Source organism: Fistularia commersonii, chromosome 2, assembly GCF_037954325.1.
Source record: "Fistularia commersonii isolate RoL2024-O1a breed Wild chromosome 2, RoL_Fcom_v1.0, whole genome shotgun sequence".
In the NCBI taxonomy this organism is placed as follows: Eukaryota; Metazoa; Chordata; class Actinopteri; order Syngnathiformes; family Fistulariidae; genus Fistularia; species Fistularia commersonii.
In genome coordinates, this window is record NC_141285.1 from 2,366,119 (window position 1) to 2,391,482 (window position 25,364).

A 25,364-nucleotide genomic window follows, 5' to 3' on the forward strand; every position below is an offset into this window, starting at 1 on the left:
GGTGCAAAGGCTGAAAGTGAATCAGTCAAAAAAAAAAAGGGAAAGTTACAAGACCACCTTCAAGATTATGGCTCCTGGAGATTACCCTATTTTCCCGACCATGAGGCGCACCGTACTAAAAGGTGCAGCCATGTGTGCCATCATTGTATTTAACTCACACATAAGGCGCACCTGATTATAAGGCGCGGGTTTTATATACAATCCACGCCCACACTTCCCCTTTTTAACGTTCTCATGGTGTCCTCTACTACGTCCGCCTTACATCAACAACAACACACACAAGCATACAAGTGTGCGCATTTAAAAATAGAGCAGGAGAAAAACCGAGTTTGGTATTCACATTTTTTTTACCGGTAATCGTCATCAATCAAACCCATGGAAGTCCTCATCCTCTGTTTCTGATTTGAACAGCTGCGCTAAATCTCCATCAACATGCCAGGTTCACTTTCTTCACTGTCAGAGTCACTTTCAGTGCCGCGCGGCTCTTCGGAAATGATGCCGAGCAAAGACTGAGAGCCAGGCCTTCTTGTCCAACATGGGCGAGTGAGTGACCATGCAAATGCACTTGTGGAAGAATGGTGAAAAATTGCCATAAACGCACTCCTGAAGCATGTGGACAGCCTTCCCGGAAGAGTTGCAGTTGCTCCAACAGCAAAGGTCATGTTGAACCCTATGGATTAGCGGATGTCGCTCGAGTTCAAATGCGAGTGAATACTTTTGTCCATATAGTGTACTTCAATGATCCATGCTTGGGAAATTGTTTTGCAGCAGCAGCAAGACATACAAGTACCAGACAAGTTAAAATCACCGCCTAAATAAAATGATCGAAAAAAAAATGTCTCTATATTAACTAATATACAGGAATAAATAATGAGCAAAGTGGCAATGTGAAGGAAGTAGCGCAATAACAGATTTGAGTGAGCTATTGTTTAAAGTTATGGGATGAGGTAGGAAAGATTTCCTGTCTTTCCATTGGACAGAGTCTGCTGGAGAAGCTGCTCCGCTGTCTCTCCAGTGTGAGGCGGAGGTCGGGGTTGTCCATGATGGACGACAGTTTCTTACGCATAACGCTGACATCGTTGCCATTGGGAACGTGTAATGGTGGGAAGACGCTTGAGGGATTTTCGGCTACGTTCCGCAAATCATCAATTTCTTCACGTTTTTGTCCAGCGTGTCCGCAGGGTCCACTTTCCTGCGAGCCGATCTTGCTTCTTTGGATTCGAGCCCCATCCGACGCGACACTCTCACCATTTGTCAAGTTGGTGGGTTTTTCACCGGCCAAATTTGAAAATTTGCTTTCCTTTTTTTTTTTTTCTAAATCTTGGCTGAATCCTCAGCGTCCAGAGTATGCCTGCCCAGAAATGATCAATTCTAATTTACCCTTTGCCTCTCCGCTTTCACTTTATGATAATAACAATGATAACAACAGCAACAATAATAAAGATGATAATGCTAACAACAACAACAATATTAAATGATAATGATAATAATAATGATAATATAATAATAAAAATAGTAACAACAATAATAATAATAACAATATAATGATAATAATAATAATAATAATAATAATAATAATAATAAGTTCAGGACTCCCTTGAAAAAGAGGCTTTTAATCCCAATGGGACTTTCCTGGTTAAATAAAGGAGAAAAAAAATATAATGATAATAATAATAATAATAATTTACATTATGTGCTTACTGCTCACGAACCTTTAAAATTTTAAATAAATTACAAAATGAAACCGGTGAAGAAAAAGGGTCCAAATATGTCTTTTTCTCTGAAATACATATTTTATCTCCAATTCCACAGGTGAGGGACCCCGGGGATTGTCAGCCCAACGGTCGCCCTCTGCCTGGTTCTGCAGTGACAGGCTTTTTTGCATCAGAACCCTCAGAAGTGTCGGCCACGCATGTCGCCAGTAACCAGGTCAGTCTAATTATTTTGAAGTTGGGTGAAAAGTTAAAGCCTCAGCCTGCCAGCAGCGAACACGATTTTTCTTCTGAAAGTTTGTCCCCAAAGCATGTATGTACCCAAAGTCTGTAAAAAGAGAAGCAAAGGGAGAGCCGGAAAAGTGATTTCTAAACATGGATTACATGTGGCGGCAGGATTGTTAGCTTCGCTGCCTCGCAGCAAGAGGTCCTGTGTTTGCTCGAAACATCACGCCAAAATATGTTTTTTTTGTGTCATATATAAGATAAATTATCTTTCTTTTTGGAGCATATTTGGTGTGCGGATTTTTCCCAAACTCGACTTAGTCTACATTTTGGCTCCAGCTTCCATCCCTGGAAGTTTTTTTTCTTTTTCTTGTTTCGTCTTTGGACGTGGCCCCGTGACGGATCCAGGGTGAACCTCGCCTCTCGGCCAATGACGGCTGGGATCGGCTCCAGCCCACCTGCGACCCCGAGGGCAGGATAAACGATATAAGTAATGAATGAAACATCATCAAAAATTGACATGACAGTATTTCAACTCATAGTATCTTCTTCTTCTCCAAAAGGCTTTTCCCTTCAGGTCTCCACAGCGACTCAACCTTCTCCGTCTAACCCTATTCCCGACGTCCATAAATCTTCTCTTTGGTCTTCATCCAGACCTCCAATTCCAGCATCCGTCACCCAAAATATTCCCTATCCCTCCTCTGTACGTTACCCAACCATCTCAGTCGGACCTTCTCTCCGAAACATCTGCCGTTCCTCTGATGGACTCATTCCTGATCCTATCTATCCTGGTAACTCCCAAAGAGAACCTCAACATCTTCATCTCTGCATCTCTATCTATCTGTTGGTCATTGTCACTGTTTCTAGAGCATAAAACAGGGGTGCACAACACGTCGATCGCAAAGGTAATATTGGTAGATCTCATGACATCCCGTCACTTGACTGATATACCGATATACAAACAACGGCGTGAAGTGCAGCAAAACTAACAAGCGGCTCAGCAAGTTACCTCCAATGTTTAGCCCTCGGTTTTTTCTCTTAAACTTTAGAAAGGGTATAAAATGAGTGGGGGAGTCGGACCAAGTACGAAGATAAAAACGTATCACTTTCATACCGAATGGGAGGAGGACTTTTTTTTCCACGATGATATTTTGGAAGTGCGTTCGCCTCATCTGCCGATCTAACAACGCAATACCGAAGAAGCGGCATTTTTGGAGTCGTTTATTTGAAAATACAACATGGACATCCTGCCAGGAAGTGAGCGGAGAAAGAGAAAGGAACTAAAATCTCAGTTGTCCGGAGTCACTTTTCACACAACATACTTCAAAAGCGAAAGCTGCGACCGAAGCATCATTCCGAGTGAGTCACGTCAAGGTTGATAAGACGAGCTGGAAGCAAGAACTGTCCAGACTACGATTCAATTCAGTGCAAGTCATCAGAGTGAACTTGGGTCATGACAAAAAATGTACATCATTATTTGGTGTAGTGCAATTTATGCAAGGTACATCAACATGTATTATACATATAAAGAATGTTTTGCTTTTTTGTTGTGGGTAGATCCTTTGGACTTTTTGGAAATAGCTCGCATGCTAAAAAGTGTTAGCACCCCTGGCATACAAACAGTTTTGTCCACCTTTCCTCACATCCCGGCTGATAGTCTTGGATCTCTTTGTATCCCTGACACTTCTATATTTCAACATACAGCGATCCCTCGCTGTAACGTGGTTTACTTTTCACGGTTTCGCTACTTCACGGATTTGCATCGTGCATTGTGTTCTGCATTCTGATTGGCTAAAAAGTCACTCCGCTTCTTCTCTACCTGTGCGTCAATAACGTTGCAGTTTAATATGTACACGTACGTAAAACAGCTTGCCAAATTTACATGACCTACGTGCAAATTGTCTTGCAATTTTGAGTTTCTCTAAAACCCATAATGTTGACAAAACGCTCTGGAGCGACAAAAGGGCCCAAAAGGCAGCGGAAGATGCTATCTATCGCAGATAAAGTTAAACTTCTGGACATGCTAAGGGAAGCTAAAAGCTAAGCGGCTGTAGGTCGGCATTACGGAATCAATGAATCTTCCGTTCGTTCCATAAAGAAGGAAGAAAAAAAACATAAGGACGACAGCAGCGATATGTTTTAATAAGGATGCAAAAAGGGTTGCAAGTGTCCGCAATTTTTTTCATCATCATTTTTAATTTTCTCCCATTTAATCCAATTATTCGGGTCGCGGTGGACGGTGCTAATCTCCGCAATTTGAAGCCTTCTGTTCACATTGATGATTAAAATTATTATTTGACAGTACAGTGCAGAAGTTATTTGTTGAAAAAAATGTTTCTAAAGTACAGTACTTTTATTTGTGAAACAAATGATTGAGCCTGTAAAATGGTTTCTTTCTTTTCAATGTATAATACAGTATTTAATTGTGTAATAATTGTAAAAATAAAAAAAAAGGTTTCCACTTCATGGATTTTGCCTATCTTTTTGGAACGTAACCCCCGCGAAAAACAAGGGTATACTTCCTCTTCTTCTTCTTTCGGCTTTTTCCCGTCAGGTGTCGCCACAGCGAGTCAACTTTCTCCATCTAACCCTATTCTCTGTATCTTCCTCTCTCACACCAACTACCTTCATATCTTCTCTCAAGACGTCCATAAATCTTCTCTTTGGTCTTCCTCCAGACCTCTTGCCTGGCAGCTCCAACTCCAGCATCCGTCTACCAATATATTCACTATCTCTTCTCTGTACATGACCCAACCATCTCAGTCTGGCTTCTCTGACCTTCTCTCCAAAACATCGAACATGTGCCGTCCCTCTGATAGACTCATTCCTAATCCTCTCCATCCTGGTCACTCCCAAAGAGAACCTCAACATCTTCATCTCTGCAACCTCTAGTTCTGCCTGCTGTCTTTTGGTCATTGGAACAGTTTCTAGTCCAAACATCATCGCTGGTCTCACCACTGTCTTGTACACCTTTCCTTTTATTCTGGCTGATAGTCTTCTATCATATAGCACCCCTGACACTTTTCTCCACCCATTCCAACCACCTCTTTCCACACTCTAAGTACCTGAAATCCTCCAGCTTTTTGATCTCCACTCCCTGTAGCCTCACCGCTCCACCCGAGTTCCTCTCAGTCACACACATATATTCTGTCTTGCTGCGACTAACTTTCATTCCTCTCCTTTCCAGAGCATACCTCCACCTCTCTAGATTTTCCTCTACCCGTTGTCTGCTCCCACTACAGATCACAATGTCATCCGCAAACATCATGGTCCATGGGGATTCCTGTCTAACCTCATCTGTCAGCCTGTCCATCACCATTGCGAACAAGAAGGGCCTCAGAGCTGATCCCTGATGGAGTCCCACCTCCACCTTGAACTTCTCGGTTACCCCTACAGCACACCGTACCAGTGTCTCACAGCTAGCATACATGTCCTGCACCAGTCTAACATACTTCTCTGCCACTCCAGACTTCCTCATACAATACCATTAAAAACCTCATTTTCATCATATTGTTAAATGGGAGACATTCAAATGAGTGTCAAAGTTACAGGGTAAAATGAAACTCATCAACACACCGAGTCCATTCGGTTGAGGTTCGATTAGTCGGCGACTCGACAACGTGAAGATTCTCTGCTTTTGTGTAAAACCGTAAATGCTTTTGCATGAAACATTCAACTATTTCATGCCGCAGGACTGTCGAGGTCAACGGGGACACGCAGTATTTCTTTAAACACGCTTTCCTTTTTTTTTTTTTTCCCCTTTCCGTACCATCTCACGATTCGTGTTTGTGTAAGGAAGGGCCCCGCGTTGGCGCTAATACAGTAAATTATGAGGAATATTCCAGCAGTTTAATCCTCGCATGCAAACTGATCCAGTAAAGCCGCCCGAAATGATCCGATCCAAGTCGGCTTTTCTAAATTACATAAACCTTATTAGAGGAGTTTAACGACTCGGAGAGCGGAGCAGTCACAATACGGCCGCCTTATGACCGAAAAAGCGCATACGTGAACACTGCAATATTATGTTGTTTTTGAATTCTGACGGCTAATCTCACACGAAAACTTTTTGTTTCATGTTGGAACAATTGTCCCGACTTAGAGAGCCATGTGCAAAGTTTTTCTTTGGTCTTAACTGGTCACAGTTCAGTTTCGGTACCCGGGCTACTTCAGAAACTTTGCGGTATCTGAATAAACCTGTATTTCTTCGCGGTGAATGAAAAAGCATTTCGAAAAACGTCAGAAGAAGCCGAGCTGACGCACGACATATCATGTTAAGCTGCTTGTTTTGAGGATTAAGAAATGCTCTTCAAAGCGGGACGTGTTTTTCAAGCAAATAGATGCGGCGTTTGAGGTTTGAAATGCTGACTTTCCCTCAGCACAGAAAGTTGGGTTCAAGTTTTAAAACCCCAGAGAACTGAAACAAAGTGAAAAAAAAAAAAACAACGAAATATCAGGAAAAAAAAGCCTAAAAGCTTCCCAAAAATGTACTACTTGATAATGTGAATGGTTGCACACCAAGTCAGTTACACTCTTTATTAATTGTGTTCATGCGTCATCTAGTGGTCAAATTTGTGTAGTATTATAGTATAATGCTTTAAAAAAAAAAAAAAAAAATCCAGCAGTGTTCATGTTTGACACAGCTCTATTTCTATTAAATTTCAAACACGTTAGCCGATGAACTTAATTCGTATACAGAAGTCTGAACTTGAGATGACTTAAAAATATAAAAAAAAAAAAAAAAATTGAGAAAAGTGAGATTATCACAATATTATTCTTTTTGTCTCTTTTTATTTATTTTTTTTTTATTTTAGTGTTTTTTACTTCACTTTAACTTTTTTTTTTTTTTTTTTTTGAGTTTTCCTGCCTCTGATTCAGAAATTTGAATTCCCAAACGCTACATTTCCTTTAACCCACCTAAATGTTCAGTGTTTTTAAATGACGTTACAACACGTATGCATTCATTCATTCATTATCTACATCATCGATCTCGGGGTGCCGAAACCGATCCCAGACGTCATTGTGTGAGAGGCGCGGTTTAAAAATACACTGCTCAAAAAAATAAAGGGAACACTTAAAAAACACATCCTAGATCTAAATGAATGAAATATTCTCATGAATTACTTTGCTCTTTACACAGTTGAATGTGCTGACAACAAAATCACACAAAAATGATCAATGGAAATCAATTGTATCAACCCATGGAGGTCTGGATTAGGAATCACACTCAAAATTAAAGTGTAAAAACAAACTCCAGGCTGATCCAACTTTGATGTAATGTCCTTAAAACAAGTCAAAATAAATCTGTGTTGCTTCCTGAGTGGACACTATGATTTCACACAAGTGGGATTGACTTGGAGTTACATTGTGTTGTTCAAGTGTTCCCTTTATTTTTTTGAGCAGTATATTACAACCGGTCATCTTGCCATTCGCACTTCTGGGCAAAATCCAGGATCTTCAATGGGAGGAAACCAGAAAACGCCCTTCTGTCGGAATTGAACCACGAACCTTCTCGCTGTACCGAAGTAGAAGAAGAAACGCCGTTATAGATTGAGAGAAATTTGACCATTGCATTTAACCCTTGTGTTGTCTTGCGGGTCAAAAGTGACCCATTACCATGTTTAGCAGTAGAAAAAAAACACCTTAACCTAATTTTTTCCAACTTGAAATTTTATGACTTTTCCTAAAGAGACCCCAAAATCAGAAAAAGCGATACTTTTTTTTTGTTTATGTTTTCATGTAGGCTGTACACCACTAGGGTACGAAGATTGTCCAATGGGTCATTTTTGACCCGTAGGAAAAAAACAACGAAATATCAGAAAAAAAGGCCTAAATGCTTCCCAGAAATATACTACTTGATAATGTGAATGGTTGCACACCAAGTCAGTTACACTCTTTATTATCTGTGTTCATGCATCATCTAGTGGTCAAATTTGTGTAGTATAATAGTATAATGCTTTAAAAAAAAAAAAACAAATCCAGCAGTGCTCATGCTTGACGCAGCTCTATTTCCATTAAGAAGTCTGAACTTGAAATGACTGTCAAAAATATTAAAGAAAAAAAAAAATGGCGAAAAGTGTGGAGATTGTCACAATATCGCACAATAATTCCCGGGCAAGACGCCGAAACTCCCGAGTCTTCACGTACGGCAAATCCGCCGCCGTCGCCGGTTGGGTTGAAACCGTCCGAATCTGCAAATGCTAAACTTCCAGGATTGAAGTGACCTTTGAAAGCCGTTGGCGTCCGTGCTCAATTTGTTGACCGGTGCCACCGCCGGTGACTTTTCGTGACGACGGCATGTTCCGCTATAGATCGGGATTAAAGATGGGTGTTTGAGGTTGGCGTCTGCGGCTGCATACAAATGTGATCCGAATCAATAATGACACAGTGAAGGTTATACAAGCGGGAGAATCGGTTAGATAGGGAATGTAAAAACCCGCCGCTGAACATTCCTCAAGATTCGTTTTGACGCGAGCTCATCTCTCGTTACATCCGTCGGCTCGGGCGGAGATTTGATCAGTTCTGAGTTTTCAAAGACAAAAAAGAATCTTAAAGCTCTCGCTTGTTTTTGGACTGATTTTAGGGATTCTCTCTAAAGCCGTCAACCTTGCGCCGTCAGAATATTCATCCGAACATGCGGTTGTGTGTCTCGATATGTGGCCTTGTGATGAATCGGCGAGTAATAAAAGTAACATCTTTAAACAGTGAAAGCATTGGCGTCCAGTTGACCTTATTATAAATGCATTTAAACGATTGAACTCCTCACTGTACGGCTTCAAACCCAGATTGGGTGATCTTTCAGAGATCGTCATGGATTCCCTGCACATAAAACGAAGTCATTAAATGTATTATTGCCGTGCTGGTGGATCGGAGGTGACGACATTAACCGTCTAAAGTGATTCAAAAAAATGAAACCTCATCAGGTTGAGGTCGTCCATCCAGCGTCACTCCCTGCCGTCCGGCAAGGATTCTCCAACCTTTTCCCATTCAAGATGTGCGGTTATAAATCACTCGATATCGGATATGACAGTCGGTAATGAATGAGTGCCGACCTGCTCTGTAAAGCTTGATTGATGACTTAATCAGCGCAGGTTGTGACCCCTTATTGGGACAAATCCGGTTTCATTAAGCCTCCAGTGACCGAGGTTGCTCTTACATCTCCATTGAAATGACTTGTAGCTCCACGACAATGTATAGTTGGCTGTTGAGTGATCATTACCAGTTAGTCTAAAGCACGGGTGTCGGACCCGTTTGCACCAAGTCAGCATCATGGTTGCCCTCAAAGGGCCACATGTGACAGTATAATATTCGTTCTCGGACAATCCAAGTGATGAAAGAAACTTGGATTTTAACTTTAGCATACTTAGGCAAAATGGTGGCAAAATGCCGACGTAGATTGTACTCTTTGACAACCGTCTTTTGCAACACAAAAGACATACCGCTTTTTTTCCCCCTGAAGAACATACATGTATTGCCGTCAACTTGGGGGTAACGTGATCAGCGCGAGTTGTCGGAAATGTAGTTTATGGTCGATGCACGCGTTTGACGTCTTTATTTCAAGACAATCAGACCTTTTAAGACGTTCTCGTGGGCCACATTTGGCCCGCGAGCCTTGAGTTTGTCACGTGCTCCAAAGGACTGACTTATTAGTGTGTTTCCATGAATTGAATGAAATTTAAAAAAAAGTTGACTAGCGTAGCATGTTCGCCAAATTACAGCTGGGATAGACTTGATACTGAAGGAATGCTAAAATAAAATATCTCCCTGCTGGAAATAAGCCATTTTTGCTACTCAGAGACGCAACAGTGGATTGATGTGGCTCAGGTTTTATATGAAAATTAAAATCTACTACAATTTCTACATATCGGTTTGTGCACCAAAAAAAAAAAAAAAAAAAATCTGTTCCTTTTAACAAAAAAAAAACCAAACATGCAGCATGATATAGGTCTACTAAGTATGTTAGTGGCAGGGACATAGTTTGCATCCAAAAATATAGCAAATGGGTTTGCTGGCACTTTCCTCTCAAAAGGAACCCGAGGGAGAAACAAAAAAAGCGAATTCTATCCAAACTTTTGCGTTTACTTTCAGCCTCGGTGTTGGGAATTATTCATATGCAAAACAAATTTTTATGCAGGCAATTTTACACCACCTGGACGTGAGCTCCTCACATCGGGCATCGTCCTCATTATGAGACACTTTCTCCGCCCGCAGACATTTCAAGGTTTCATTTGAATATTTCATTGATAGCTTTTAAGGCTCTTTGGGGAAAAAAAAAAAAAAAAAAAAAAAAAAAGCAAAAAAAAAACAAAACATGCTCTCCGCGTGCAGCCAGCGAAGCAAACCAGCGTTCACATTTTCAGTGTTTGCCAGCTGGCCCGGTGGCCGAGATTTGTTTTTCTTCAAGCGTGCCAGGTGGAGCGCGGATGTGGGCCGTAATTACAGATATTTGTCTGCACCAGTGACGCTCTGCTGTCGTGGTGAGCAGCTGCTTCCCGGAGGACAAAAGGCAATCAAAGGGACGCCGTCGGCGAAGGGGCACTGCTGGCGCAGCGGGCGGTTGGCGTTTTTCTCGACACAAGCCGCGGTGGAACTGTTTGACGTTGTTGATTTTCCGTGGGGGGGGGGGAAAAAAGCCCCCAAAAATGTTAAAAGTTGGGTAAAAGTGTCGCTGTGAATTGAGCGTGTCCAGACTAAATCTGTCAATCACAAGTCGTATAGAAAAATAGCATTATTTGCTAGATAGTGGACCACGGTAACAAACGTGATGCTGTTGTGACTAAAGAATTACAATAAAATTGATCTTATCATATAAACGTGTGGAACCGTTCACCCTCCATTCACTCGTCTGGATGATTTAGGATCTCAAAATTTTGGACGGAGGGAACACACAATTAAAATAGTTTGTAAAATCCCGGCACTATCTAAAGCGGTAGTCCCGAAACTACGGCCCGGGGACCGGATGCCGCCCCCAAACAATATCAAAGATGCATTATGATTTTATGATCAAAATGCAAATAATAATACAAATATAATCATACGAAATCTACTGGGATAAAATCCATTCTACAACCATACTGGTAGTGAAATGTGTTGTGTTGGTAGGTGTTTGTGTCAGTTGGGTTTTATAGCCTAGCTTGCAAGCACAACAAGGACATTTTTTGTAGTAATATCAAAAAAAAATAAAAAAATAAAAAAAAAATGCAAGGATCAAAATACAATCCAAGAGGATGTACAATATAAACAGAAAAAAATAACATAAGAAATATGAAAGAGAAATAAAAGAAATGCCCTGTGCAGAGAAATAGCAGGTGCACAGTAAAGGAGCAGGTTATTCTGGAGGATGTATAAAATAAATGTAAATATTGCACAAATAATAGATACAAGCAGTGTGTAAAATAGGGATGGAGGGATGCAAAACAAACAAATAAATGCATAAATAAATAAAGGGGGGCCAAGGGACCCTCGAAAGTACCTCGCCACATTGAGGGCAAGCCTTGGTCATTTTTTAAAATGGAAAAAAAATAATCGCTTTGACACCAAGCACGGGGGTAAGTATGCTAAAGTTAGCCTTCCAGAAAACCAGCAAATTGATAGATATAAAATGATATTTTTCTGTATTCACTTGGATAGTTTAATCGATTGATGGAGTAATGTGGGTTTCTTAACCTGACAATATTAAAAGGATTTGTGTTATAACAGAGCAACATTTTATTTTACATCTATGCAAATGCATATGTAACATTTTGGATTTGAGTTATTCAACATTAAGGAGTGGATACATTTCTTTTAGGTTATATTTATACTGTCTAGTTGAAGGAAAACTATAATGGGGAGAAGATATTGGCGTGATACTCATTTAACAGCTACAGTAACATTCTTTTTTTTTTTTATGCAGAGTAAATGGTTGTATGCCTCCATATGTGGCCCTGTCAGTTACTGTCATCACCCGGCCAATAATAGCTGGGATAGTTAGTACCCTGCGACCCTGAGCGCAGGATATTGGGATATATAATGGATGACTGAATGGATTTTAAGTGCGCAGCGGTGAGGAATATTCCTGAGGGTTTCGTCATCTGTCAACGGCGCAAAACTCTTTATCTTCTCTTCCAGCTTGGCGGCAACATCCTGTTTCCAGTTGTCAAGAAGATGTGACGGGGACACCCGAGGGAACGTCGCGACGGGAAAAAAAAAAGAGGCAGTCAGACATCTTGACCGGTTTTGAATTCTTTGTAAACAACGAATCTCCATCTGTCCTTTTCGGCTTTTACTTTGGCTCCGGCCTAATGGCAGCCGGGGGAAAAGGAAGGGTGACAGACAGCAAGTCTCGCAAGTGTCTTGTAAGGCCACTGGTCTCCTTCACTTCTCCTCAGACAAAAAAAAAACACTTGGTAGTGGAGCCAGCTGGCTCCGGATGGCAGGACGCCGAAGGGGTCGGACACTCGCGGGTTGATGCCCCTGCCGTACGTATCATCCTCTGTCTGGTGGACAGGAAGTGCATGCGCCCGGACGGTCATTCAAACCATGTATGCCTTAGCTGTCCATAGTGTCCAATGATGACGCTTGCTCCAAGGAGGGGGGCAATGTCGTTGATGCCACTTTTTGGCGCCCCAAACTCGTCCACAGATGGAACAGGCATGTTGGGTCCCACCTGCTGGTGCATGTCTTGTGGTCCTCCAAGATATACTTGATTTGTTCAGTTGCAAGTAGCTTGCCGGTGAAATGCCAGCACCTCGAGGTTGCCAGGGTTGAAGCTACGGGAGTTCTTAAATGAAGTTCTTGGAGTGCCTTTTCTGGCCACCCTTTTCTGGCCCGCTTAGAGTTGTGCAGTTGATGACGCTTGCTCCAAGGAGTGGGGCAATGTCGTTGACATTGATGCCACTTTTTAGTGCCCCGAACTCGTCCACAGATGGAACAGGCATGTTGGGTCCCACCTGCTGGTGCATGTCTTGTGGTCCTCCAAGATATTGTTGATTGGTTCAGTTGCAGGTACCTTGCCGGTGAAATGCCAGTGCCTCGAGGTGGCCAGGGTTGATGTTACGGGAGTTCTTAAGTTCTTGGAGCGCCTTTTCTGGCCACCCTTTTCTGGCCTACTTGGAGTTGTGCAGTTGTCCGTAGTCCAAGTGGTAGTCCATAGAGGACTTGGCTTTGGAGGTGGACATAGAGTCCATAGAGACTTGGCTTGGGAGGCAATAGTGTGCCCAACCTAGCGTAGATGCTTGTTGGTCAGAGCTGCTTCCATGCTGATGGTGCGAGTTGCGGTAGTCCTCCCAGGACAGGTTGAGAACTTTTTGGGTACATCTTGTATGGAACATTTCCAAGCTGTTTATATGGCATCTGTATGGAGTCCATATTTCAGCCCCATAAAGTCAAGAGGATACACAGACTGAGATGTAAACTAACATTTTGGTGCCGTGTTTCAGGTTGTTGTTGTTGTCAAAAAGTGCCCAAAAGCTGATGAGGCTCAGTGTTTAGTGTTTCGGCTGCATAGCTAAAAGCTTCCTGGTTCGAAACCAGCGTAGTTTGCACGTTCTCCCTTGTGTTTCCTCCCTCAGTCTGATATCAGCATTTGGTTCGTTGGAGACCCTGAAGTGAATGGCTGTAAGTCCTAATGCCGTGTGAATGAGCGAGTAAATGGTTCTTTGCATCTTTAACTGGCGACCGCTCCAGTTTGAACCCATCTTCTTGCCCAATGACGGCGGAGACAAGCTCCAGAGCGCCGCCGCAACCCCAAATTCAGGATAAATGGCGTGAACTATCGGTCCCATCACTTGAGATCATCTGCGACGCATCCTCTGGAGAGGCCACAGCATCCTCAGAGATCCATCCCGCCACCTACTCCAGCTTTTGCCATCAAGGAGACGGTTTTGGCAAACACAAACAGTTTGAAAAACAGTTTTGTTTTTTTCACCCCAGAGTTTCTCATCACACTAAAATCAACCATGAACACTTGAGCCTCACCTACAGTGCAGCGCAATAAAGCCTTTTTTCCCCCCACTTTTCACTTTACTTTCTTCTTTCTACATATTTATTAATTTATTCTTCTAGTTATTTATATTTTTTATATTGTTGGTCTTATATTTTTAAAATATTAATAATTATAAATAATACATTTTTTGATATTTATATCTCTAACCCAGAGATGCTGCTATCGATGTATTGTTGTGCTTTGTCCCGCTTTTTAAGGTCGTTTTTTTGTCTTTTTTGATTCCAATCAACCTGAGAACGGCGATCTTTAAACTCCGTTGCACTCTGTGTGATGACAAACGGCGTGAATCCTTGTAAAAGTGAAGAAATGAATGAGGGAATTTAATTCTGTCTTGACTTTTCACCAAAGTATATAATGAAATGTGAACAGCAATAAGGATGAGAAAAGACAACCAAAATGACAACGAGGATAAGAACGTAAACAGAGAAACAATCGCAAAATGACCAAAATAAACAGGATTCAAATGGAGTGACATAAAAAAGGTATTTTAAAAAAATAGGCATAGAAATAGAAAAAAAAAAGAAGCTGAAATGAAGGTCACTTTTAAGCAACATACTCAATGACTATTTGAGTCCTTCTTGTATTTATGAAAAAATAAAATAAGAAAAATTATTCACCGGCAGCCACACAATCCTTTTAAAACAAAAAATTCTAAATTAATTCAATGAAATTTTTTTGGCCTTTATGCTATGTATGAACAAAATGTGTTGCATTTCTTTTTAAGTAGTTTTTTTATTTTTGATCCGGCACCCATCCCAAATTGGGCAGCAAGCGTTCCCATGTTTTTCTTTTCTTGCTTTTTTTTTTTTTTTTCAAATTAATGAACAGCAAAAAAAAAAAAAAAAAAAAAAAAAGCGAGAATGAGATTTCTGCATGCAACAAAATATTTTGAAGTTAAGCAACAAACTCAATGTTTATTTGACATTGTCTATATTTGTGGAAAAAAAAGCCAAACTTAAATTATCCACTAGCAGCAAACCAAAAATGTGTGCGGTCGCTTATTAATAACAACAAACGTTTTATTTACATGTGACACGATCGCAATACAAGATGTTACAAGAACATCTTAATCTTTGAAAAATGAACAAACTCAAATAAAATTACATTTTAATTAAATCCCTGTTAATTATTTTCAAAAGCCGCATGAGAGGCTGCACACAAATGTCTTATCGCATCGCCAAAATTATTGCAATGCCCTCCTGCTGCATTTTAAACTCACTCATATCACCCTTCATGCCATTTGCACTGTTTATATCATTTTTCTGTCGCCTCATTTTTATCCTGAACAGCTCTTTTTGCAAAATTTCCCCGTGCCTGCACACTGACAATTAACAAAAGAAATCTTGATTCACTTTGACTCTGCCTTTGTCTTTTATCGGCACAGCCGTGTTTGTATTACACCGATGGATTGCTGAAAAAAAAAAGTGGAAATACCGCAGCTGCTTTATTTCAAATTTAAATAGAGAAATCAAAAGCTTGTAAAAACAGAACAGAAGCCAAATTAAATTCCTGGCTCCTGTTGTGAAAGCGAACGACCGGTCTGTCTTTGATTGGCGGCTTTGGAAGCGTGACAAAAAAAATAAATAAAATTACCGTATTAAAATTGAATTAAAAATTTTTTTTGGATTCTTTTAAAGGAGGGATAAGAATTAATAATAGGGCCACTAAATTTCCATGTAAGTTGACAGTGATAATTATATCCAATTAACATATCAATTGTTTTAATTAAATGTTAGTTTCATTCACTGGTAACGTCTCGCCAATTGAATTTGTCTGTTCTTGACGTGTTGTGTTTTGACGTCGCCTAAGTGTGCAAAGTGGAGCGATTGTAACAAACGTAATAGATAACATTTACCAGAACAATAACCAGAAATAAGTTAAGTCTAGAACTAAACCTAAATGAATTTCAGTCAGGTATCCTGATGGTCATGTGACGTGACACCAGTAGCTCACAGAACAGGATTCTTGGTTCTTTTAAACCAACTCTGCTCCCTGTCTTTTGGTCATTGTCACTTTTTCTAGTCCATACAACATCGCCGGTCTCACCACTGTCTTGTCCACCTTTCCTTTCCTTCTGGCTGATAGTCTTCCATCTCTTTGTAACCCTGACACTTTTCTCCAACCATTCCAACCTGCTTGAACCCGTTTCATTAACACTTTTCCGCTGTAGAGCAAATATCAGTAGGCTACATGTCAGTGGGCTACATGTCAGTGGGCTACATGTCAGTAGGCTACATGTCAGTAGGCTACATGTCAATAGGCTACATGTCAATAGGCTGCATGTCAATAGGCTACATGTCCAGTCAAGGACAACCATCCAATACTAAGGACTCATTGGAAAAGGTCTTATTGTCATGAGAGCTGAATATGGGCAGTGTGCAAATATGGTATGCATGGACATAAAGATTTAATGTGCCAAATCTGACAGCTAAACACCCATGGCTTCATACTGTTTGCTTTTTTGGGGTCTTTTATCTGCCCGTCGACAGGTTTCGTTACCAGGAACACGAAACCAACCATCTGCTCAAGATGATTGCAACTTCTGGCTCGAACCCGCTTGGGTACAAGAGACTGAACGCTTCCAAACAGAGATGCATAACTTCTTCCTTTGTGACGATGCCGTGTGTTTTCAAAGCTGCACCGCAAAGCAACGCTCTAAGTGGTCCAGACTCAGAGAGGAAAAAGGCAGATTTATCTTGGCCGTGACAATGTTGTGCCATCGACACCGTCTAATCAAATTCCTTCATCAGGAATTCCATTAGGAGATGGCTGTCGGTTGGAAACGTCGGCCTTTCAAAGCACGGAAAGCACCCTTGATGGATCACCTCCACGGCGGTTTAATGAAAGCGTACCTGGGCCAAGTAAACGTCTCGCTCCAAACACTGTGAAAATGAGAATTAAATAGCGTCCTTTTAAAAACGAAAAAAAGAAAAAAAAAAAAGGCAGGGGTTTATTGATATTCACATAGATGAAAATTACAGCCTTTCAAAAATCAAAGAAAGTTTTATAATAACTTGTACAGGACTAGAGTGTTCTTAAAAGTACTTTGGATTCAAATGGTTTGCTTTTAATGGCGGGAAGGAACGTTGCCCGGCGCTACATTAAGACACACGACTCCAACCGCATGTTTAGTAGATTCCACCCGATCCAACTACCTGTCACCAACCAATCAGGGAAAAGGTTGAACCAAATAAAAGACCGCATTTTAGGATTTCTGTTGATTGCAGCAGAAGACAGCAAGAAATCCATGAATAAATAGACAGAGGAAACATCAGGGATAAGAATGGACAACATAAAGGAACAGTGAGGGTGAAAAATACACAACCAGAACAAAACAACAATATAAATGGAGTAACAATAGCAATGAATAAAAGAAATAAACAAATATAGGCAGGATGTGTGCGGGCTGGGACCGAGACACCTGAGTTAGCATGACTCCAATAAGTCCAATAAGTCCTTATCAATGAGTCTCGATCTAATAAGTCCTTATCAATGAGCAGTATTGCGGTAGTCCTCGTAGGCAACCGATAAATGGCTGACAGGAGGAGCACATGTTTGCTCGGTTGTGGAAAAGAGGCAAAGAAACGGGTTCAGGCAGGTTGGAATGGGTGGAGAAAAGTGTCGGGGGTACGAAGAGATGGAAGACGACCAGCCGGAAGGGAAGGAAAGGTGGACAAGACAGTGGTGAGACTGGTGATGTTGTTTGGACTAGAAACAGCGATAATGACCAAAAGACAGGAAGCAGAGTTGGAGATCGCAGAGATTAAACTTCATCTGGCTTTTCCCTTCAGGGGTCTCCATATGGAATCAACCTTCTCAATCCAACCCTGTTCTCCTGATCCTTCTCTCTCACACCAACTACCTTCATATCCTCTCTCACAACATCCATGAATCTTCTCCTTGGTCTAATTCCAGCATCCGTCTACCAATAGATTCACCCTACCCTCCTCTTCCCATGACCCAACCATCTCTGACCTTCTTTCCAAGACATCTAACATGTGCAGCTCCTCATTCCTGATCCTCTCCATCCCGGTCGCTCCCAGAGAGAACCTCAACATCTTCATCTCTGCGACCTCCAGCTCTGCCTCCTGTCTTTTTGTCATTTCCAGGCCATACAGCATCGCTGGTGGCTGGTAGGTTCAGAGGCAGGTGTCAAAGGTTAACTATTAACCCTTTTCAGGAGGTAGGTCTAATTTTGGGCATTCAGATGGCTTAGGAACCATGGACCGAAGTTCGGTACAGCCTTCTATTCACGCTCAATACGATATTAGTCTTAAACAAATTATTACAATAACATACATTAAGTCTTGGGAGGTTCTCAGTCATCCAGGTCACGGCAAATTGACCAAAATTGATTTTCTTCACTTGAAGATGAAACTGAAGAAGCCTCTCAGATGAGGGGCGAGACGTCTTCAAGTGAAGACATTCAAGTCCAGTTGCCACAACAAGAGGGTTCATCAAGCCAAATCACTGAAGCCTTATTGAGCGCTTTCGGACGTCACGAAGAGCCGAAGTGCGTAAGCGGAGCGATGTGTCGTCAACCAAAACATTATTCGGTGCACGGCAGCTCGGGATGGAGGTTTAGGTAAAGAGCGTGCATTGCACGTCAGAAACTGTCATACTTGAGCGCAATAGAGGGCCTCGAGTGACGAACATGATTCAAGGACAAACAAGTAGGCACTGAGGGTTCTTTAGATCGGAGGCGAGCGCTGTGAACATACCCGACTTTACGTTGCATCCTCCGCACCGAGGAACCGAAAAGATGTCGTACGACGGACCGATCTGCAGAAACAACATCCTGGGTGACGACCATAACAACTGTCAAGGACCAATGAGAAGAAAACTGCACATTTCATTCTTTGTCAGACTTGGTGAGCTGACACAGCCCTGTTTACTTTTTACGACCGATGAATTAAATGCTGTTTGAAGCCAAAATATCTTCTATTGCTTTATCAACAAACACGAGGGAACTCTACTTGTTCCCAAGTAGCTTAGAGACCTACGGCCTCGCCTGGGGGGGGAAGCATACAGCAGCCATCTTCCTGTTTAAATAGGACATAACCTACTTTACTCATTCATTGTTTACATTTCCAGATGAATCGTCACAGACCAAGCCTGCAGCTAATCTGATTTTTCTCCGCAATGCAAACGGTTTTCTCAACAGTCCCAAATTTGCACTTGAGGAACAACAGTGCTTAATTAAGAGGGCATGGAGCGGATGATGGGATGCGAGGCTCGGGGCGGGGAATGAAGGGTGTTACATAATTGCTTTTTCGCAGTGGAGGACTTTTAACATCAAATGGACAGATCGACACGCCCGCCGGCTGAAAACCCGATAATATGTCATTTCTAGTCACTGCGGTTCGTATCGCTTTTCCACAATCCTGTGCAATGTGTCTCATTTGACAGGTGGAGCAAATACCGGCTACTTATCCTGCATCGGGGGACCATTTATTTGTCACAGACGCAAGCAAAAATGTAACAATTAGCCTTTACGCATTCATTTAGAACAGGGTTGTCAAACTCATTTTCACCGAGGGACACATCAGTAGAATGGTTGCCCTCAAAGGGCAACATGTGACAGCAAGGGTACAACAGTCACTAAATGTAATGTCAAATAAATGTAGCTACTCCTTCATGTTAAATAAGTCTGAATTTATGACTCATTCAAATCCAAAATGTCACAAATGCATTTGCATAGATGTCAAAAAATTACAAATTGCTCTGTTCCAAAGCTAGCTTTCATGGCTGCAGTGTTTTTGGTGAACGCATTCTGCTGCCATTGTAGTTTGGCTTTTAATTCTCGGACAATTTGTTGTTTTTCTAACTTTGCCATACTTAGCTCTGAGTTTGGTGTCAAAATGCAGACGTAGTTTGTACTCTTTGACAACCGGCGCTGCCTTGAAACGCAAAAGACATACCGTTTTTTTCCTCCGCAAAGCACAAACATGTATGCCTATCTTCCTTGATGTGGATACACTACAATCTAATGGCCGGATGCCGTCACTTGGCGGGTAACATGATCGGCATGAGTTGCGGGAAATGGAGTCAACGCATTAATTTATTGATTATTTTAAGACAATCAGACCTTTCAAGATGTTCTACCATCGAAAGGTATTTCATATCCCAAGAAACGTTGACGGCACTTTATGACAAACCATCTTGCCTTAAGTTTATTGCAGACGTGTGAATGGGTGGGTGAATTGCCTCTCGCCGGGGATAGGACCCAGCACCTCTGCGACGCTAATTGCAGGATAAGCGGCATAGATCAATTAACTAATTAACTAATTAATCGTTCCTTTCAGCAACCGCAGCATCATGCAGTTCAGCAGAGTCTTATGAAACTCAAAGCTGCCAATGCAGAGTAGAGTTCCTATCAGGTGGCAATGTTAAAAGTCCTTGCGGGTACAATTTGCCGACTTTTTAGTTGGGAGTGAATAAATCCTGAAGTTCCTTTCCATGATTTTGTGGACTTTTTTTTTGGACTCTTGCCTTCTTTTCCACTATCCTGGATTGGTCGACGTTGGCAGCCCTTCATTTATTTCCCTCTTTCCTCTATTACTTTTTGTGCGATCGATGCGCTTGAGGCTCCGCCGCTTGGTCAGTCGTGATGATTCATTCTTTACAGAAACTGATTCATTTTGAAGTCAAAGGTCATATAGATCCGAAGTGCTTCTGGCACGAAAAGAACGGGCACAATCCTCATTTTTACACGGTTCTTTCATTGGTTAAAAAAAAAAAAAAAAAAAAATCATCCCATCCCATCATTTGAGGCCACCATCGAATCAAACTGTTGCCATCAAGGAGGCGTTTTCGGACAATCAAGACAAAGACAAACATCGAAAAGCGGTTTTTACCCCAGAGCACTCTTCACACTAAATTCAGCACTTGAAAGAAAAATAAATAAAAAAATTAAAAAATAAATCACATATTTATTTATTCTTTTAAATGTTATTTTATGTATTTTTTTATATATTTTTTCTTTCATATCTCTCTTCATATCTCTCATCTTTTTACCCCAGAGCACTCTTCACTCTAAATTCAGCACTTAAAAAAAATTAAATAAATAAAAAAAAACAAATAAATAAATAAAAAAAAATCACATATCTATTTATTCTTTTAAATGTTATTTTAAATATATTTTTTTTCTTATTTTTTCTTTCCTATCTCTAACCTAGATATGCTACTATTGTTGTACCGTGTCCTGCTTTTTATGTTTTTTTTTGTTTTTTTTTTTGTCTGTTTTGATTCCACTGAGCCTGAGAGCGGCTCTCTAAATTTTGTGTAAAGATAATAAAAGTCTTGAATCCTGAACAACTCATTATTACTGAAAGTAAATATTTAGGATGTGCAATATAAGAAATTGATAAAGGAATAGTGTGTGTGATCATGGATTTATGGATTAGTGCCGTGTCAGCAGATAAAAATCCCCTTACCTCAGTCGGTGAAGGTGACTGGATTTTTCGGGCGACCGATTCCATCCCACCTCGTGCCGTCACGTCCCCCTGAACCCGAAGGCGGGAGGGAAATGCATTTAACCGTTACAAAACGGTCCAATATTCATCGTCAACGCAGCCGTGAGCATCCCATAATAGAATCCAAGAATGTACACTTTTTCCCTCACAATCAATAGAAAAAAATTGATTGGACGCGTTCAAGTGAGCGTGATCTTTGGCAATATGACAAATTTTAAGATAAGATGTCAGAAAAAAGAAAAATATGAATATAAATAAAGAGACGGTTTGAAGACAGAAGATCAATACAATCGACAGCAGAGAGGACAGAAAAATAAATACACACCTCAAAAAAAATAAACACTTAACACGATGTAACTCCAAGTCAATCACAATCAAAGTGTCCACTTAGGAAGCAACACGAGTTCATTTTGACTTGTTTTAATGACATTATGTGTTTTTCCTTCTTAATTTTGAATGTCACTCCAAACCCAGACCTCCACGGATTCCTACATTTGATCTCCATTGACCCCCAAACACCACCACCACCCCAATCGATTCTGACATAACCCACGTTTGCGCCACCTTCGCAGGAGTTTTTCCACAAACCTTTATGAATATAAATTCATTTTCAGACATTTGACAGTTCTACTTACAAAAGAAAACCTACATTCCAGCTTGGGCCGATTCCCGTTTTTGAAGAACGTATGTAAACCGATCGTCGGTCGATCACAGAACCGCATTGAGACTGACATCCGTTCACGCTCACATTTACTCTTTTCAATTTTAAAGGGAAGAAATTTCAAGGCCTATTGAATCTGTTGGCCAACCCAAGATTTCCCTTCAGTGCCGGGTCACGTGTTCAGGAGGGGTGTTGCATTTTGTAAGAAACATCCAAAATGTAATAAATTTTTACATTACATTACATTCGGCAGACGCTTTTATCCAAAGCGACTTACAATAGAGGACATAAACACTGCAAATAACACTTGCACATACAAGATGCACAGGAAATATACAGAACAGTAAGCTGGGGTTAGTTTGTTTTTTTTTGACAAAGACATACCCAAACGTACACACACACACACACACACTTGGTGCCTGACCTGATCTGGGGCAGCTCAAGCATCAGCGCAGTAAATAGTCCTGGAAGAGAAAAGTTTTTACCTTTTTCATTTCTTTTTGGAGTAAAGCCGCATTTTGTAATAAACTTCCGCATTATATTTCATATTAGCCGCTGTTAAGTGAAAAGAGTCGCGACTTATCGTCCGGAATTTGCGGTGGACGCCCAAAAAAATTCTGTTTTTTTTTTTCTTAATTTTATTCTTGAAGGTCTGTTGAGTCGCATTTTATAATAAAGGTACATTTTGTGATAAACGTCCAAAATGTATTAACTTTTTCATTACATTTTGTAATAAACTTCCGTATTTTGTAATAAACTGCCCCAACGCATTTTGTAATAAATTTTGCCGCATTATGTAATAAGTTATTACATATTGAGGAGATAATTACAAAATGCACTTGCAACTTTTTTATTCTCTAGGAAATGTAATAACATGGTGCATTATGTAATAACAATTCTAAAGTATAGTTTATTTGTTAATTGTATTTTATTTTACTTTAAAGTATTTGTAAAAGCGAGGCCTATTATTAGCACCACTGTATTAGCCTAGTAGCAGTACTTAGCAATTACTATCAGTACACTATTCAAAGGTTGCATTAACAGAGAATATTCTATAAATTCCATGTTATTACATTTCCTGGAGAATAAAAAAGTTGCAAGTGCATTTTGTAATAATCTTCTCAAATTGTAATAACTTATTACATAATGCGGCAAAATTTATTGAAAATGCGTTGGGGCAGTTTATTACAAAATGCGGCAGTTTATTAAAACATGCGGCTTTATTACAAAATGAAAAAGTTATTACATTTTGGACATTTATTACAAAATGCACTGTTACTACAAAACGCAGCTCAATAAGGGGCATCGGCGTCTTGCAACGGCCTTGAAAACAGAGTTTCAAGTAAAAAAACACAACAGTAATAGATAATAGTATAAAGGAGGAAGAATAAGAACACAATGAAATATGAATTGTCTTAACGAACCATGAGCAGCAGGTTCCAGAGACAATCTGAATGAATGCAATATTCTTTTTAAATACTTTTTTCTTGATATAGTTGAATGTGCTGACACAGAAATGGAAATCAAATGTACCCACGGTTGCTGGATTTGGAGTCACACTTCAAATTAAAATGGAAATTGTCTGATTATTATACAAAAAAAAAAAAAAAAAAATCCCAAATACTTGACTCACCAGAGCTTCGACATGTCAGCGAGGTCCAATCATGCACACACTCCTGTCCGAGTGTGTGTTTCGGCACCTTTATCTGCTCGTCCTGACGGGAAGGAGGATCTTTTGGACGGTCTGGAAGCTGGAAAAGACAGAATTTTATGCGCTTATTATGCAAGTCTTGCGTTAACAAGCACAAGGGTTTGTGCCGCCGATGGAATTCAAATTTGAGCTGGAAAAAAAATTAAAAATCATATTGGTCTTATTGAATCTTAACTGGACAAATATCTCTTTTTTTTCTGGAACTCGTTTCGGCAATAGATCAGAAGTGAAGATGCATCTCAAACAGGGTGAAATGTCTCCTAGAGCAAAAAAAAAAAAAAAAAAAAAAAAAAAAAAAAGAGGCAATTTCTCCATGTTTCTGTTATAAAAAATTTTTTTCGGTTAGAAAAAACCAAAAATCACGTAGAACATTAAGTTGCTAACATTTTCATTCGATAGACGGCACCGTTTTAACTAACTGGCTCGGTTTCACAATTGTCGTACAAGCTGGGGGAAAAAAATAAATAAAATTTAAAAAAAAAAAAAAAAAATTGTGTGGGTCTGACACGAAATATGTCGTAACTATTTTTGGTCGTAATTGATGTTTTGCAGCCGTTCAGCAGTTGAGTGACCAGAACTGATGGGAACACCGATTTTTCAGAAAATAATACACGACTGTCGAAAGATGCATGCAAAGCCACTCCAACAAGACACTTCATTTATTAAATTCAAGGCGTTTCTTTTTTCTTTTTTTATTTTCCCCAACATCTACACCCAAAATGCACGGAGCGACGAATGTTATCGGCAGATAATCCGCGATCCTTTATCTGGACGCTGGAACATATTCAAGTTTGATTTTTCCATATTTCGCATTGAATAAAGAAACAGCAGTTATATAAATTGTTTTTCTCAGATTAGAATCGACATTAAGAGCCAAATGCCAGGATAATAAACGGCGCCCGATCGATAACCCGCCGCCGAGAACAAGCCCAGAGCGAAAGGAGGATCATGAGCAGAGCAAAGGAAACATGTATTGATTACAAAAGACATCAACATGCATGACAAACTATTCATCCCATAAATGTCACATCATATTACCGTGCTGTTGTAATCAATAACTGCTACTATGGACCTTATCACCGTAATCAAAATCATGCCAAAGGTCGCACACGAGGTGCAAACCGTCTGCACCGCTGCGTTTGTTTGGGTTTCGCTTTTGATGTAAACAAACCAGCGGGCATCTTGATATTATAGCAACTTTATATATTTTTTTTTTGGGTTTGAGGCTGTGCTCTGCCAATCCCCCGTAATTTAATATCCCACATGTGCACAAACGTGCACGGTACAATTTACCTAGTAATCCTTACTTAACGGCGTGCTTGTAAAAAAAGACTCTTCCGGAATTTATATGCCACCCATTATTTAGAGGACGTGGTTATTTTCAATTGCTTTATTTTGAGATGGCTTTCTCTGTCATGTTTGTGCATTAAGATGAACCTTCTGCCTGGAGAAAAAAAAAAAAAAAAAATCTTTTGTTTTTATGAATCTTGTGCCCATAAAAGATGCAACCGTTCAATCAGAAGTAAACATGCGTCTAAAATAACATTAAGTAGCTCACATACCTAAAAATCTGTTTCACAATGACTCCAACTGTCAT